General features: G+C 36.8%; 3 non-coding genes across 3 annotated transcripts; 1 reads left to right on the top strand and 2 right to left on the bottom strand.

Moving 5' to 3' along the window:
* Positions 1 to 775: 775 nt before the first annotated feature.
* Positions 776 to 847, bottom strand: Trnah-gug (transfer RNA histidin (anticodon GUG)). Its single transcript has one exon. It is a non-coding gene; the product is annotated as a tRNA-His (tRNA).
* A 2,221-nt stretch (positions 848 to 3,068) lies between these two features.
* Positions 3,069 to 3,140, bottom strand: Trnah-gug (transfer RNA histidin (anticodon GUG)). The gene has a single exon. It is a non-coding gene; the product is annotated as a tRNA-His (tRNA).
* An 11,372-nt stretch (positions 3,141 to 14,512) lies between these two features.
* On the top strand, positions 14,513 to 14,584 carry Trnah-gug (transfer RNA histidin (anticodon GUG)). Its single transcript has one exon. It is a non-coding gene; the product is annotated as a tRNA-His (tRNA).
* Positions 14,585 to 15,859: the final 1,275 nt, after the last annotated feature.

The raw sequence follows: 15,859 nt of genomic DNA, 5'->3' as shown, positions 1-15,859 counted from the left end.
GTGATACTGTGAAGTCAATGTAAACAATAAAACTAGAGGAACCCAAAACAAATTAGATGGAAATACTTGAGAAGTCGAAAAAGAGATAGAGAAGAGGACGATAGCACAGAAAGTTGTGTTGAAATCTCCCAAGTAAGGATCAACAAAAAACGAAATGTCATTCAAAGGCGATAAAAAGAAAACGGGATGCTGCCAGACGTACAGAGTAGCCTTAGATTTTTTGCCAAGATAAGAGGAAAATAGACTCTCTCTCTCTCTCACTCACACACACACACACACACACACATACATATATATATATATATATATATATATATATATATATATATATATATATATATATATATATATATATATATATATATATATATATATATATATTCTATATATATATATATATTCATATATACATATATATAGATATATTATATATATAATATATATATGTGTGTAGAGTAAAATAAGTTATTAATTCGGAGAGATAGGCGAGTAATTAAAGAAATTCGATTCCTTCTCAGTTGTTCTATGGTGTTCTGCCGTTTTGTAATCTTCAGTTAATTTCTAAATATCATTTCTTGCTTACCTAATTTAATGTATATATCCGTATACATAACACATCAAGTACAAAATGTAGGCCGATGTATAAAAGATAAAGGTATCTATGCATTTATATGATAGTCCACTCATCTACACTACAGTACTTGACGCTCCCTGTATCGCAATCACAAATTACAATGTGCCTCAGTTTGACAATAGCACAAAACTACCGTGTTTCTGCCGTGACCAGGATTCGAACCTGGGTTATTGCGGCCACAACGCAATGTACTAACCACTATACGATCACGGCCAGTTGAACACGATTACAATGATGCAGCTAAACCAGGTTAATGGTCTTGATTTCAGGTGACTCTCTCTCTCTCATCGTCCTCTCCTTCTCTCTCTCGCCTCTCTCTCTTCTGACCTTGATGGTTTCCTCGGAGAATTACTGTACTGCTACCGTTCTGTTTATCATACAAATGTGAATTATTCCTTTCATATACATACATACATACATACATACATACATACATACATACATACATACTTGAAAACGTCCCCTGGTTTTCAGAGAAAGTAGAAATCTCAACCGATGTCTCCATTTGGGAACCGATATTTATCATACAAATGTGAAACATTACTCACATACATACATACATACATACTTAAGTTCCTTTGAGAAGCAAGGCTTGAAAATATCTCCTAGTTTTCAAAGAAAGTAGAAATCTCAACCGATCAGTCCCCATTTGGGAACCGGTATTAATTTTTTTAATTTCTTTTTTATTTGAAGGAGGAGACGGAATGAGGAAACTAATGTGACATATCTGCTGAATGTTCTCTATCCTGTTGGGTCCGTCACCATGGCAACCGTCCTGAATAATAGCTATTTTTATGAGATTATTATTATACCTTGCAACGAGTACACGAAGTCGCTATTTTCCTGCGGTGATTCGGCTTCAATGAGCATTTTCATAATTCATGGCCTAATATTAAAATGGTCAAGGAGAGAGAGAGAGAGAGAGAGTCCTAAAGATGAGGGTGATATTCGATGAAAGAGACGACGCTTTGCATTTAAATTAGTCCCCCATAAACCTGTTTAATACAGTGTTGTGTTCGCTTAATCCTCTGCACTCAGTTCTTTCAATATTATCCCTTTATTACCCAAGTATTTTCCCCCTTCTATATTGCGACCATTTTATTAAACTTCCTTTTTTGCCACATCTCATTTTCATTTTGTTGTCACATCTTGTTGTTTGCTTGTTTCCCAAATTTTATTTTTTCCCATAATTACCAAACCTTACGCAGTGTTCTGTTGGTGGTTTCATGTTAACTTTGATGAACTGGACTTTCACCACAGTTTAACATTAGTTTACCATATAAGGGTTCAGTATTTCCTCAATTCTCATCGTTTTGTAATTTTTAAGGTTACCAGAAAATGGCTTAAGTGTTCTTCCAATGTTTCACTACACCATACAGGTGGTGGCTTCACTAATGAATCTCCTATTTAGCAATTTATTCTTCTTCTGTACATGACTACAATAATCGCTTTTCGATTATTACAGTCTAATTTCTATCAATTGTGGAATGTACAGCACGCGGCATACGCTGAAGTCAAGTCTATGGAGTTTTTCAATTTCCATTTCAGTGAAATTTAGTGCCGTTGAAATTACCCTTGCAAGATTCAACAGAAAACGAGATGACGTTCGAGGATGGATGGAAAGAAAACGAGATGCTGTAAGCCGTACAGCTTGTGAAGGGTATCTTTGGAATTTTCTCCAATAGAACTGATCTGAAATCAAATTAACAAAATATTATAGTCGATGCATTTAACCTAGAACAATTTTGGGAAAGAAATGCTAACCAGAAAGATAAATGAAAAATGAAACATTTCTCCAGCATCCCTTTTTCTTAGAGCACACGTGTGCGTGTGTGTGTATGGAGTGTGGGTGTAGCTGTTCTGAGAATAATGATATTTATATTCCATTCCCATTTCATAAGTTTAACATGAAAGAGATTAGCCTGCTTAAATACTTGGTTAATCACCGCTTAATGATAATTAACATTTAAGAATCATATTATGCACATTACTGTTTATACATGATGTAATTAGGCTTCTCTTTTTTAATGACAATCTCCCTGATACCATCCTCTCATTGAGTGATAAGGCAGAACCACGATAAGCTGACCCACTTATCTTGAAACAACAAATGCTATTTAATTATCAGTTAATATCATTCTAGCACAAATAACGTGTTCTCTCCACAGTGACACCTGCTATTCGCGACTATAAATTAATTTGTTTAATTCTTCCACAACAAATGCTCTATCTTTGAAGGTAGTTGTGTCGTAAAGTTTATAAGTCCTTTTTGCGATAGAAAACAACAGTCCTTTGATTTATGTAAGATTCGATCCATGGCTACCGTAGTTACAAAGCAACAACTAGAATTTCAGTCGGTTGTCCGTCCAACGATGCATATTTCTGCTCTTTTGTTTTAGAGCTCCGGGTTTCATCACGAAAAGTAACTCTTCTTTGCCGTGACCAGGATTCGAACCTGGGTTATTGCGGCCACAACGCAATGTACTAACCACTATACGATCACGGCAGGACGAGAAGTGAAAGCTACACAAAAATACTAGAAATTTTTGTCACACGAAGCTGTATAAGAGAAGCGGGTTACTAGTTCTTGGGAAAATTACTATTTGTATAACTTTCATTCCTGGGAATTATATTACATTACTTTGTCCGCTTACTAGGGACTGAACCTGAGGTATTATGACAGCCTGAGTCGTTATTGTGCTATTTGTACATTAACGTCCCAGTGACAAATTAATGTATTATCCATCTTCCTCCCACATAATATCTTATCTAATTCGGAATATGGTAGCTTTTTATCCCTCAAATAATTAATGATTACAAGCAGACGCTCGTCAAACCTTCTAATATTCTAAAAAAAATGGTATGAACTCGGTTGCATAATTATTTGGTATTCTGAAAGTAATAAGGTCATTCCAGTCTCACTGAATCTTTTTTCCCCACACACATTTATCGCCTCACACTCAATGAGTAGTCAAAATTTTTGTCGGTAACAGAATATTTCAAAATCAATCAACGAGCCGGTAAATATCAAGTCTTCCTTGCTGCTTCAGTGACGGTGCAATCGAGTAACATACTCTATTTAGGCCAACATTAACTCAAGAAAAGCTTTATATGATTTATTTCTAATACCTGAGGAAATCACCATTTTCTTTCTATCAGCAGCGAAACTTTTTTTTTTTTCTTTCTTTTTTGTGACAAGCAGAAGAATGACTGAGCAAGTATTCAGAGCCAATATAAATGAGACTTTACCTACCGGAATTCCATACGTTGAACTTAATCATCAGCAAGAACCATTTTGGAATCAATCAATGGCTAAAGTAAATAAATATGTTGATATACTGAAAGGGAGTGACTAGAACAATGAACCTTGAACGACTTCTACGAAAAAAATTGAAAAAAAGGAGGAAAAAAAAAACAACTCTCAGTCAACAGAAAACGGAATAGTGTGTGTTTGATCAACTCGCTGAGTCAGTTCCAGAACTCACCTTTTTGTGGGAGTGATCATGTATTCATAAATATATATAAATTACATTGGAAATATCAATATTGAATCTGGATTGAATTAACGTCAACGACGTTTCCGTAGAGTTCCGTTTTCCAATGGTTTTTCCCTGTTAGTTTTGCCGAAATTCGCTAACCAGTTAAGTGGTTTTATATGTGCACACAATATATATATATATATATATATATATATACTATATAATATATATATATATATATATATATTAGCTGACAAACCAGCACTGCCCGGGAATACTCTGAATAACAACTGATAAGCTATCTCTCCCTCTCCTTCCAGACCCCATGTACTCTCTTTCTCACCTCTCCCTTTTCTTTTCAGATAGTCACTTTAGTTACAATTGTACCAGCAATTCTTGGACCATTTGTTTATTTTTCACCACCTCTCACCCACGATCCTACTGGGGCTGAATTTGGACTTGATGGGCATTGGGAGTGTCTCTATTCATACCATGACCTCAAAAACTATGGATTGGGCAGTACTTTCCGTCATTTTTGACATTTTTATTTTTTACCCCTTCTCACTTCCCCTTCCTTTCAAGGCTGAACTTGGACTCAAAGGGTATCAGGAATGTCACTTCCATCTCAGCAATCTCAAAAACTCTAGAGTAGACACTAATATCTGTCGCCCCTACCCTTCCTATCGGTGCTGAACTTACAATTAATGGACATCAGGAGTCTCACAATTTATCTCAGTGACCTTGAAAACTATAAATTAGACAACAGTATCTGTTGTTTTCGGTTATTTTTAAATGAAATCCCCTTCCCACATCTTCTCGCCTACTTACTATCGGGGATGAACTTAGACTTAAAGGGCATCGGATGTGTCACTATTCATCTCAGCTACCTCAAAAACTATAGATTAGACACTAATATCTGTTGTTTACAGGTATTTTTACATCACCCCCTTCCCACTCCTCAACCCCCACTTTTCCCTATTGGGGCTGAACTTTGACTTGAAGGGCATCAGGACTGTCACTATTTTTCTCAGCGACATCAAAAACTATGGATTACACACTGTTGTTTTTGGTAATTTTTACATTTCACCCGATTCCCACAATGCCCTTTACCCAACCAATGGTCCGATTTTAATTCTGTTTTCACCATAACTTGATTGTCAGCGATGCTCACGCTCACTTACAGAGCTCCACTTGAATAGTGTTAGTGTCTGTTGCTAATTTTGAGTTCACGATCCATATTCTCCTGTTCCTATGCGATTGTGGATAGCAGTGTTTCTCATCAAATATATCAATTATGAACAGAATACGTGTTACATCCATTCCTTATATTAGAAATTAATTCTGGGTGTTCTACAAGGGTTCCATTCTCATCTGTCTGTTCATAGTCTACGTGCCATTAGTCAGGAAAGCGTAAATTTGCACACTAGGAATAATTTCAGAAATTTTGCTTGAACCCAGGTATTGCAGCTATGAGAATATACATCAAACCTTTTGGTCACGCTTGTCACAGAACGAGGGCGAGTTATCCCTTAAAACCCGACCTCGTTCTGATACGCCATATGCAGGTTCGGATCCTGCCACAGATGTCAGAATATCTTCATTATTCCTTCATTTGGAACTTTGGGCTTTGTAGTGAGTAGCGTATCCTAAAAGTGTGAAAAATCGAAAAGATTAGTGGGCTTAGTGGTTATTGTATTTACATTCATCTCTGCTAAAAAATGGGACATTATATACACACACACACACACACACACACACACATCTATATATATATATATATTTATTTATATATATATATATATATATATATATTTATATATATATATATATATATATAGATATATATATATATATATATATTATATATATATATATATATATATATATATCACACATCCACAGGTGAAAAATAAGAGAAGGGGGTGTAGGTACTGACCGGTTTCGACTTATTTCCAAGCCATTGACGAAGGACAGATACATAGCATTAGAAGTCACAAATATATATACTAAAGAGACAGTACTGACGAACTTAAACAAAACCGTTTCAGACTGCAGATACCACCCACAGGCAGGTGTCAAGGTAGGAATGGCTTCCAAAAATCATTTGGCTTAAATTTACAATAAATTCTCAAGTGATACTACCGATAAACGTACCCACCGTAGGCGACAAGTCCACATCTGACAGGTGTCAGGGAGGCGGGGTAGAAAATCTCATTACCACTATGCCTCCTTATTATGTTTACAAATATAATATCATATTTCCATACATCTCTACTGCCAACCTTAAAATTTAAACAGTTTACAAATTTCTCTTGATGTTAAAGGATCAAATTTATACATTCTTTGACTGACTGATGTTCATATTATTGTTGTAACTTTCAATGATATTCTTTTCCATTGCATTATTAGAATACATAATCATTTTGCCCCTTCCAGTTAATGATAACTAAATCTTTGTTAAAATTAGAAGACCAACTGTTTGGCGAATACAACGAGCCATATTGGAAAAACATGTAAACATCAAGACATTGGAAACTGAAAAGGGATTTTGAAGATCTCTCGAGAAAAAGAAGACATTTTGAAGCCTCAATACCATCAGATTAGAGAGTTTCTCTACGTGAATATTGTCATGTACATATAAGAAATAATTTTTTTGTTAAGAAATTCACAATTCCGTGAAAACAAAGTTTTAAAAAAATTGTTTAAAAAAATATCCACAATTATATATAAAAATATATTTCTATGTAAAAATATAAAACAAAGACTTTCGAACACTTGAACGGTGTTCCTCATCATGTGACGTTAAAATGTAATGAAGAGGGTAGTTTCCCTCCGAAGAGCACTACAAAAAGGTGGGCGGGGCGAGAAAATAATAACAGCCCATCGTCGAAGTGCTGGTTCGTGTTTTACGTAATCCCAATCTCAACAGGCAGTTGCGCCAACCTCCTCGATCTCCGAACCTGCGAAGTTGCTCCTGCTTGCACTGCATAGGTGCCATAGTCGGAAACATCTGCTGGGACGTCGGCTATCTGGAGAGAGAGAGAGGAAGCAGAGCATCAGGGTTCACATGGTCAACGTCGGTTTTAAAAATAAATTCTTTAAGTATTGCCTGGCAATGAAACTGTTTATAAAAGGGTCTTCATTGGTAAACGACTTGTTATCCTCAAAAGATATCCATGTTTTATAGCGGCGCCTTCAACTAGTCTTCTCACGTGAGAATTGTCGCTTTTAAAATAATTTGTGCACCATCCCAATTAATTCTGTGGTCTAAATTAAAACTGTGAGCCACCAAAGCGCTGCCCTGTGCATGAAGATCATAGGCCCTTCTGTGTTCCCTTAATCTGACCTCTAATCCCCTACCACTTTCCCCGTAGTAACAACCACTGCTAATCCTGACAAGGAACCTTGTAAACACCGTTATTTCTCTTGGTACTGTTATTATTCTTTGTCAGAGCTTTTGCCAAGGTGTTTTTGTAAGTATAAACTATTTCTATGTCTTTTTGGTGGTTATTTATATAATCACCTACTTTTGAGATTACATCGTGAAAGGGCAATGATACACGTTTCTTGACTTTCATTTCCTTATTCTCTTGACTAATGTAAAACTTCTTTTTAGCTCGCTAATTGCGTCAGTAATAAAATGTTCTGGGTACTTTAAGGACCTAAAAGTGTCTACGACATGTTTTTGAGTTCCCCGTCTAGAAATGCAGGGTCATATGCTGAAGGGCCCGTTAAAACAAAACTCATAATTACATTCCTTTTAACTTGTTGTGAGTGGTGGGAAAAATAATGAATGTAATTTTCTTTGTTGGTAGCTTTTCTAAAAACTGAAAATTTAAAAGAGTTACTGTTTACATCCCTATGAATTAAAACATCTAAGAAAGAAATCTTACCATCAACCTCTTTTTCTACTGTAAATTTTTATCGAATCGACAACGTTGTTGGCAGTATTCAGTAAGCAATCTAAAGCTACGTCGTCGCCGTAAAAAACAATAATATGTCGTCTACATATCTCACCCACAGAGCATGGCTTACAGTTGGGGTTACATCTCTCTAATATTTCAACTTCTATGAACTCCATGCACAGGTTGGCTAAAACTGGTGACAATGGTGAACCCATGGAAACACCAGCCTTTTGTTGAAAGTATTCATCATTAAAAGTGAAAATGGTAGTGTCAACACAGATTCTAACCAAGTCTAGAAATTGGTCGCAAGGAATAGGAAAGTTGATAGTCCCTTCTTCATGTCTCTTCTTTAGATTTTCCAAAACATAGTCAACGAGGAACATTTGTGAATAGGGATGTGACATCGAGGCTAATCATCCTACCATCGGTAACGGTTAAAACACCTTAATCTGTCAATGAAATGGGAGGAGTGTATTAAGTGAGCATCTGAGATGGTGCCGAGTAATGAACTAAGGGACTTAGCTAACCATGAAGCAAGAACACTCTGTGGGGCATTACAAGTGGCAACTATTGGACGGAGGGGAGTACCTACTTTGTGTATTTTAGGCAAGCCATAAAAATATGGCCAACTAGGGATTTTTCCCCCAGAGATTTTTGACAAGATAAGCTCTTTATGGGCAGGGTCCTGCAAAGAATTGCGATCTTTTAATTTTTTCGATTGAAATCCTGCTGAGTTTTTGCAATGATGGGAGGGTTAGTTAATTTATATAGGTATTAGTGTCGTTTAATAACTGGTAAGCCTTATTCAAGTAATCTCGTTTATTCATAACTACTGTAGAACCTCCTTTGTCAGCTTTCACAACCATAATATCCTTATTTTTAAAAAGACAAATTAGGGCTTCTCGATGTCGTTTCGGCAAATCTCAAATTCCTTTCCAATTAAGCTTTGTTTAAGAATAAACACCTTTCAAAAGCTTGAATATTATATTCTGGGTATTTGAAATTATGATAGTTTATGTTGCTGATACCTTGAAGAAAATCTTGTTTTACTGTTGCCCAAGCAAAACCCAACCCGACCCAGGTTAAGAATTTCTAATTGCTGTTGATTTAAAGGAAAGTCGGAGAGATTGAGAACTTTAACCACATGTATCTCCCATTTTGAAACATTACAAAGTCTGAGCAATTTTTTTGTTGTAATTTTTGACCATGTGATAAAAAAACCCCTAAGTCAAGCAACCTCACCTGCTCTTTCTCTGGCACCCTCAAAACAGCTGATTGAAGAAACTTCTCGCAGGCATCTCAAGGCTTCGCGAAGGGACAGAAATTTCGCTTCCACATCCCAGGAGGCTTGTTGAATTCGGTCTTCAAGATACAGTCTGGCAAACTTGGGGAATTCCTCTCCCCCAAACGAAGAAAGAAAAATCCTGCCAAAAGACTTAGGAATAACATGTTCCTCCAAACAATTCTTCAAAAACTTGAGTTGGTTCTTGGTTTTGACAGCACTCGTCCACCTTTCCACTAGTCTTCGGTAGGCAGTCACCTCCTCTCTTGTTCTCAAGAAAAGATCCATTTATAAGTATGATTGTAAACGTGGATGATAAGTTTGTTAAGAAATTCACAATTCCGTGAAAACAAATTGTTTAAAAAATATCCACAATTATATATAAAAATATATTTCTATGTAAAAATATAAAACAAAGACTTTCGAACACTTGAACGGTGTTCCTCATCAGTGTGACGTTAAAATGTAATGAAGAGGGTAGTTTCCCTCCGAAGAGCATCTAAAAAGGTGGGCGGGGCGAGAAAATAATAACAGCCCATCGTCGAAGTGCTGGTTCGTGTTTTACGTAATCCCAATCTCAACAGGCAATTGCGCCAACCTCCTCGATCTCCGAACCTGCGAAGTTGCTCCTGCTTGCACTGCATAGGTGCCATAGCCGGAAACATCCGCTGGGACGTCGGCTATCTGGAGAGAGAGGGGAAGAGGAAGCAGAGCATCAGGGTTCACATGGTCAACGTCGGTTTTAAAAATAAATTCTTTTAAGTATTGCCTGGCAATGAAACTGTTTATAAAAGGGTCTTCATTGGTAAACGACTTGTTATCCTCAAAAGATATTCCCATGTTTATAGCGGCGCCTTCAACTAGTCTTCTCACGTGAGAATCGTCGCTTTTAAAAATAATTTGTGCACCATCCCAATTAATTCTGTGGTCTAAATTAAAACTGTGAGCCACCAAAGCGCTGCCCTGTGCATGAAGATCATAGGCCCTTCTGTGTTCCCTTAATCTGACCTCTAATCCCCTACCACTTTCCCCGTAGTAACAACCACTGCAATCCTGACATATCAACTATCAACTTTCCTATTCCTTGCGACCAATTTCTAGACTTGGTTAGAATCTGTGTTGACACTACCATTTTCTTTTTTTTCTTTTAATTGATGAATACTTTCAACAAAGGCTGGTGTTTCCATGGGTTCACCATTGTCACCAGTTTTAGCCAACCTGTGCATGAGTTCATAGAAGTTGAAATATTTAGAGAGATTTGTAACCCCAACTGTAAGCCTGCTCTGTGGTGAGATATGTAGACGACATATTTATTGTTTTTTACGGCGACGACGTAACTTTAGATTGCTTACTGAATACTGCCAACAACGTAGTCGATTCGATAAAATTTACAGTAGAAAAAGAGGTTGATGGTAAGATTTCTTTCTTAGATGTTTTAATTCATAGGGATGTAAACAGTAACTCTTTTAAATTTTCAGTTTTTAGAAAAGCTACCAACAAAGAAAATTACATTCATTATTTTTCCCACCACTCACAACAAGTTAAAAGGAATGTAATTATGAGTTTTGTTTTAAGGGCCCTTCGCATATGTGACCCTGCATTTCTAGACGGGGGAACTCAAACATGTCGTAGACACTTTTAGGTCCTTAAAGTACCCAGAACATTTTATTACTGACGCAATAGCCGAGCTAAAAAGAAGTTTTACATTAGTCAGAGAATAAGGGAAAATGAAAGTCAAGAAACGTGTATCATTGCCCTTTCACGATGTAATCTCAAAAGTAGGTGATTATATAAATAACCAACCACCAAAAAGACATAGAAATAGTTTATATTACAAAAAACACCTTGGCAAAAAGCTCTGACAAAGAATAATAACAGTACCAAGAGAAATAAACGGTGTTTACAAGGTTCCTTGTCAGGATTGCAGTGGTTGTTTACTACGGGGAAAGTGGTAGGGGATTAGAGGTCAGATTAAGGGAACACAGAAGGGCCTATGATCTTCATGCACAGGGCAGCGCTTTGGTGGCTCACAGTTTTAATTTAGACCACAGAATTAATTGGGATGGTGCACAAATTATTTTTAAAAGCGACAATTCTCACGTGAGAAGACTAGTTGAAGGCGCCGCTATAAACATGGGAATATCTTTTGAGGATAACAAGTCGTTTACCAATGAAGACCCTTTTATAAACAGTTTCATTGCCAGGCAATACTTAAAAGAATTTATTTTTAAAACCGACGTTGAACCATGTGAACCCTGATGCTCTGCTTCCTCTTCCCCTCTCTCTCCAGATAGCCGACGTCCCAGCGGATGTTTCCGGCTATGGCACCTATGCAGTGCAAGCAGGAGCAAACTTCGCAGGGTTCGGAGATCGAGGAGGTTGGCGCAACTGCCTGTTGAGATTGGGATTACGTAAAAACACGAACCAGCACTTCGACGATGGGCTGTTATTATTTTCTCGCCCCGCCCACCTTTTTAGATGCTCTTCGGAGGGAAACTACCCTCTTCATTACATTTTAACGTCACACTGATGAGGAACACCGTTCAAGTGTTCGAAAGTCTTTGTTTTATATTTTTACATAGAAATATATTTTATATATAATTGTGGATATTTTTAAACATATAAGAAATAAATAAAGTGTATCGGAAGCTTAAGCGTAAACACGACAACAAAATGAAACTCCTAATCGAGAAAAGCCCCTGGACTACCAACGCCAATCATGAATGTGTCGTCAATTTATCAAGCAAACAACTGGATACAAATGTAACTAGTGCCTTAGGTTACGGATTAAATTTTGCCTTGTCAACTGGCAGTACAAATAGTGTAGAAATTACCAAAGGACTTGTAACTGGAAAAATATAAGCGTTTAACCATTGAAGAAGTGAACATAATTAAAGGAGTGATTTATGCAGGTATGAACAAGTTAGGACGCCACAAACGTACCTAAAGATTTATGGATGCCATCAAGGAATTGAAAAAGATAAAAATATACACATGACAACAGCAGATAAATCAGGCGCTCTAGTAATTTTAAACAAAAGTGAATATAAAGAAAAAAATGGATAATCTTTTGGGTGATGAGAGTAGGTACATATAAAGAATTAAATAAGAACCAAATAAGAACCCGTCAGATAATGTTAATAGTGCTTTCAATAAGAAAGTGAAAAGTCTGTTAAAAGGTAATGAAAGCCTTATAAAGAAGTTGTGTGTGACCTCTCCATCGCTACCGTATGGTACAATAAAAACCCACAAAACAAACTTTCCTGCCAGGCCAATTATTAGCTCAGAGGGTTCTGCATCTTACAAACTGGCGAAATATTTAGTGGATATCATTAATCCATTGGTAGGTACCATTTTTAATGCCAATATCAAGAATAATGTGGACTTGATAAATAAACTGAATAGTGTACATGTTAATAGTGAATCGAAGCTTGTGAGTTTTGACGTAGTATCACTATTCACAAAGGTACCAATTGATGATCTACTGGAGTCTTTATCTGAATCATTAGAAAACGCACAGCTGGATATCCCATTTTCTAAAAGCACGTTAATTGAACTGATTGAACTATGGTGGAAGAAATGTAAATTTGAATTGAATGGAAATTTTACTCAAAAACTTTTGGTATGGCAATGGGAAACCCTCTGTCCCCAGTGCTAAGTAATTTGGTTCAGATATGTTGACGACATAATGTGTGTATGGCCAGGGAATGAAGATATAAATAATTTTTTGCTAGGTTAAATAAGTTAGTACCATCAATTAAATTTACTATGGAAATGGAAAAAGATGGATGCCTATCCTTTTTGGATGTCCTCATACGGAGAAATAGTAGTGGGTTTAAATATAGTGTTTACAGAAAACCTACTAATATTTCTCCCTATGTGCATTTCTATTCTGGACCAAACAATAAGGTTAAAAAATCAGTGTTTGCATCTATGTTTCTAAGAGCACTACGGGTATGTAGCCCAGAATATATAGACGAGGAAATAAGATTCGGAATACAGGCAAGAAACTGAAATATCCGGACAGTGTACTAAACAATGCATTAGAAGCGGCAAAAACGACCATGTATCAAAATCAAAAAAGAAACTTACAACACAAATATTTACTTGTATTACCTTATAATAATAATATGAAAGATATCCCACATCTCCTGGAGAATTTTGCTGTTAATGTCGCTTTTAAAAACAACAAAACAATGAAACAGGTATTTATTAAGAACTCCCCCAACAATACTAAATGATGTGTATATAAAATTCCATGTAAGACTTGTGTCAACTTTTACACTGGTCAAACGGGTAAAGCACTGGAAAAGAGTAGAACAACATAAAAAATGTTTTAGATATGCACAGGAAAATAGTGGTATTTTTGTACATGTCAGTGAGAACAATCATGCTATTAACTGTGAAGGAGCAAAAAACATTGTGTATTCTAATAATGCAATGGAAAGTAATATAATTGAATCTAGCTTTATAAGAGAAAGTTACGACAATAATATGAGCATCAGTCAAGGAATGCATAAACTTGATCCTTTAATCAAAAGAAATTTGTAAACTGTTTAAATTTTAAGGTAGGCAGTAGAGATGTATGGAAATAGGATTATTATATTTGTAAACACAGTAAGGGGGCAGAAGTGGTAATGAGATTTCCTACCCCGCCTCCCTGACACCTGTCAGGTGTGGACTTGTCTCCTACGGTGAGTACGTTTATCGGTAGTATCCCTTGAGATCTTATTGTAAATTTTAGCCAAATGATTTTTGAAAACCACTCCCACCTTGACACCTGCCTGTGGGTGGATCTGCAGTTTCAAACGGTTGGAAATAAAGTCGAAACCGGTCAGGACCTACACCCCGCCTCTTATTTTTCACCTGTGGATATGTATGATAAATGAATCAGGTGCTAAAGTGATTATAATCATTATATATTATATATATATATTTACATACTACATAAGTCTATATATATATATATATATATATATATATATATATATATATATATATATATATATAATATAAGAGAGAGAGAGAGAGAGAGAGAGAGAGAGAGAGAGAGAGAGAGAGAGAGAAGCGAAGCTGGGGAAAGGCCAGGTAGTAGATATGACAGAATCTCCCGAACCTCGCGAAGCGAAAAATCGACGCTCTCACACAGGTAATCGAGGAAGACTGTCAAGATAACTTGCACTGCTTGCAACCAATTACATATTCACACCTGGCCGTGATCGTATAGTGGTTAGTACATTGCGTTGTGGCCGCAATAACCCAGGTTCGAATCCTGGTCACGGCAGTGATGAGCTTTTTTAAGTAATTTCTACAAAAAGCCGACGGCAATAGGGATGTGTCTGTTAATTACAGTCACAGCCAAAAGCAAGAACCTTAAATCGATGCAGAGGACATCGGTGTTAAAGATCATTAGTACTGATATCACGAATACCAGGGAAGACCAAAGAAAATAAAATGTTCACAGTAACTACTGAAGCGTGGATGAAACCCCTGTGCAGGAAACTTCCATAACATTAGTCTCTTTGTGCACCTACACAGGAACTCATCAGTAGTGCACTCAAACTCCCTCTCACACTTCCATCAAATAAAAATCCTCTCTTCCAGTACTTCTCGTGAAAATCCTCCTGAAACTAATACGTATAATGCATTTTCCATAGCCAGGAAATCTCTGTTTTCATTTACTAAGAGAACTCCTTAACATCTCTATTGCACTCAAAGCAACTAGCTTTTACTGCCATGTTCTACAAACTGCCAGACATACGGTCTTCCAAAACCCTTATGCTTTTCCATGCTAGAACTATATACATTCATCGTTACATTTTTTTTTCTTTGTCAAACTCAACCTTACCCATACTATCCCAATCTAACATATTTATACTCTTGTGCCCACTCTCCGGTCTTCTAGATCTATCAGCGCTCTCCTTACCCTAGCCCTACACCTGTAAGTAATCCGAGCACTATCATTCCTTGTCATCAACAAGTGCCATTCTATCCAGATTTCTCTTCTTCAATGAAACTACAATCTGCCTCTCTCGCCTCAAACAGAGCTACAATCAAATTCTTTCCACTGTTCTGCTGTACATTAATGCACAACCAAAACATTATTTATTAGTATTTTACTCTTTCTCGGTTTCTGTAGTCTCAGCGCAGAGCAAGGGGCTGTAAACCCTATGCTTTCAGCCATTTGATGGCTTTTGCACCTTGCAGAGCAGCAAAATTTTGCTATTTCTATTTCCCAGGAATCTCGTAGGAGTGAAAAACATGACTAGCACTGGTATCTAGAAAAGGGATCAATGGCATTTCCTACCAACCTGGGTACACAACCCTTCTCTAGGAAGCGCTCTACCTTCAGGAGTATTATATCTCTACCCAAAACCATCGGCACTTTCTTGGGCAGCAATACCCAGGCTGTAACGCTTACTATCCTCTTGTGCTAGCAGTCTCAGTAAATAGACTGACCTAACATAGATGATTGTTTTTGGCCTAAAGTGAAGGAGATAAGTAGGCTCATCCTTCGTTCAAGGAGAATTTCCTCTATATAGGAGTACACAACTGTCTA

Source organism: Macrobrachium nipponense, chromosome 8, assembly GCF_015104395.2.
Source record: "Macrobrachium nipponense isolate FS-2020 chromosome 8, ASM1510439v2, whole genome shotgun sequence".
NCBI lineage: Eukaryota > Metazoa > Arthropoda > Malacostraca > Decapoda > Palaemonidae > Macrobrachium > Macrobrachium nipponense.
This window is presented reverse-complemented; position numbering and strand designations above follow the sequence as displayed.